Genomic DNA, 3462 nt, shown 5'->3' with positions numbered 1-3462 from the left:
GTTTCAACAGCATAGTCCATAGTCTTAATCACTCACTCTCTAGCCTCAATTTAATTGGTAAGTCATTGGAAGAGGCTAATGTGGTTTTCTATGTCAAAACATCACACAGGGAGTGTTAAATAGACAAGGTGGATAAACAAGCAATACACCAGTATTTCTTAAAAGCTAACAAAATGAAAAAAAAATGTAAAAGGGAACGTATTTCAAAATCATTTACATGTCAATTTATATTTAGTTTATATTACGACATCAATTAGAAATTTTGAATGGAAATGAGTTCTTATCATTTTCTCACAGAAACAAAGCATCTGTGAGGATATTTCACTCGACACTTTCATTATTAATCTGAAAAACCATGGATTCCTGATAGTATCAAATTGCTTGACAGAAAAAGATCAGGGGTTTCTAGGAAACAACAGCCAAATATCTAATAATGATAGAATCTAGAATTTATAAGATTATGTGATCAAGGGCAGGAAATATTTCTCTTTCTCTCTCTCTCTTTTTCAATTAACAGAAACTCCAATTTTAATTTTACAGTTATATTTTAAGAAAAATACATTGTGTAATATATGAATTAAACTGATTTTAACTTGATGCTTAAATATGGGAGAATTATATTAATTTTGAAATAACCCTCACAGTCTCATTATTTTTGTGGTTTTCTATGGCAAAGCAAAATTCCCAGGGTAGTTGAATCTCTAGGTTCAACATTCTCATAACGTTTTGAAAATGTATTAAATTTATATAAAATAAGCCAGTATGAGAATCTGAAAAGGCTGAGAAAAATAACATTTAAAAGTCTCTAGGAATAACAACATTTATAAAACAATAAAATGGGAGGCATTATTTTATGTAAATGAATATACATGATTCTAATCCTAGCATCTCTCCTTTGTACCATTGGTCTTCAAGTGAGGTACATATATTCCATTTAGTGCAAGATGATTCATTAGGATAGGACATATTCAAACTTTCATTATTTTTATTCTTCAGTCTTATCCTTTAACTGTTTTATGTTGTTGATACATATTTTTAAATTTTCATAATGTATTAGTAAAGTAGAACCAAGATATAAATTGTGCCTTAATGATTGTGTGTGCACGTGCGTGCGCGTGTGTGTGCCCATGCTTGATGCACTAATTTTTCAATTGGTATCTATTATAAAAGATCTTTATGTTGTACTTCCCTTCCTTGTTCCTTTTCTCCCGCTGGCACGACATTCCCCAGCCACAGAGAAGCTGCCTTGCTTTCTGCCCCTAACAGATTTCCCCCTGTTGGCTTAAACTAGCAGGACTACAAGGATGCTGGAGTAACAAAGACCACGCTTACTCTCTTGTTTGTGCCATCTTTCTGAGTCTCAGTGGTAGTATGAAAAGTAGGGTTATGTAATAGACTTTTTCTTTGCTTTAGGAGATTATGCTTATAATTTCCATTCTGCCTGGCAGATCTTTAATCCAACCCTGATGTCTTGCATTCTGTTCAGCAGGTATTCTTTGTCCAGAGATTTAAAAATGTATTTCTCCAGAAACTTTAGACTAATAGACTTATTGAGATTTTTTCTAGCTTATTATGTTAGTATAGATCAAGTATAAGTGAGAGGGGAAACATCTGAGTAGATCATTCTTAAAATGGGAAAATTCTGATCTTAGCCTTTGCACTGATTACCACTCTTTTTTGGGTGCTGCAGTTTGTTATTTGACAGCAAAAATTATTGCCTGCTGAGCTGTAAATAGGACTGTTTATGAAACCTTAGAGAGAAACTTGTAAAAAGATGCAGTTTATTTATAGAAATAACTTTTCAGATAAGAGGCTATAGACTCAATTGTTGTCCCTGGGCTTAGAAGAAAGTGATTGCTTCATCTACGTAAATAATTTCCTTAGATGGCTGAAGAAATCAAGGGACAGAAAAATCAACTCAAAGTATTCAGAGGCCTCTTATTTTGGAGAGGCTGTAGAGATCACTTAATCTAAATCCCTTAGAGACCGGAGCAATTGAGTCACCAGGAGTTGACAAGTCATTTGCATTTGTATAGATAAAATGGCTTGGGAGTAGTGAAGAAATTTTTTAAGTATTGCTGGACACTGGTGCTCAATATACTGTCATACCTAGCTAGTAATTGCTAACTAGTTCTTGGGCTTTAATTAAAACTGCTTCTATTGTTGAATAAAATGCAGTTATTTTGAGACTTGATATACTTATTGTGGCCTATGTTATGTACGTTCATCATCATGACAGGGTGGTAGATGCACAGAGGCTTTCCCCAGTAAATGGAAATGGTATATGCAAGCACATGCAACAGGGGGAACCACTGAGGGTATTAACCACATAAATGAACATGTAGCTGTTATACTTTGAGTCCTACATTAAATGTTCCTGAGAAACTATCTAATGTTCTGATTAAGTGAGCCTCTCCCAACAATTATGCAAATATGCAACATGGTTATAGATGTCTCAAGTGGAAGGTTGTCACTTCATCTGGAAAGTATCTGTACTGTGACTGTTTGATAGTAATATAGCATAGATTTTTAACATTTATAGGGCAATAGCCAATGAACCAGCAATATATCTAGAAAATTAGCCGTACATAACTGATGGAAGGAATCTCAGTAGTGCTGACAGAGACAATGGATTATAGATTATGGATTTAGAAGGGGAAAACTTGCCTATTTATTCATCTGTGAGCATTTGTCCATCATCTAGGAAGCTATGGAGGAGTTGGCTGGCTGTCAAACAGGGCTGATAAATATGACTCAGTCTCTTTCTCCTCACCCTTTTTTATTTCTTCCCTCTTCAGTATTGCTCCAGCTTCTTTGTTTGATGAGATAGTCTAGTAATTTTGATCTTTAATTTCATTTTAATATCCCCTGAAGTATAGCTGTTTCAAGAAAATTAATTATCAATTTTCATACACATTATTTGTCTATCTTTTAATATTTTAATCTAGATTTATATATATTGCAAAATTTATTTCTCATCACTCTTTTTTTTCTTAGTCTTACTCCATCTTCAAGTTTCATGGTTGCATTCCACTTTCAGTCTGTAGATACTATTCATTTATATTTTAGCTGCCAGTATTATAAAGAATTCTGATGTAAATTTTATTTTTTGGTTAATTTTTTTGTAGATAACATTTTACTTCTGTTTGGAAACTTGTGTAATTATTATTTTCTTATTCCTAGAGTTTAGATTTTTTTCAAATTCAGAAATGACATGACCAGCTGTGAGTTTTTTTAATCTTCAAACTTTGTTTCTTTCCATCTTGAGGCCATTTTCTATTCTTAGCTTAAATTTTTATCCCCCTGCATCTGTGCCTTCCTTTAAAAAAATAACTACTATTATTTATACTTTATGTACCATTAATATATTCTCCAATCTTTCCATCTTTTTCTTCATTATATCTATTTATTTACAGTTTTGCTCTGTGATTTAGATATTTCTTCAACTTGATTTTCCAAGCC

This window comes from Camelus dromedarius, chromosome 1 (genome assembly GCF_036321535.1).
Source record: "Camelus dromedarius isolate mCamDro1 chromosome 1, mCamDro1.pat, whole genome shotgun sequence".
NCBI classification, from domain to species: Eukaryota; Metazoa; Chordata; class Mammalia; order Artiodactyla; family Camelidae; genus Camelus; species Camelus dromedarius.
This window is presented reverse-complemented; position numbering follows the sequence as displayed.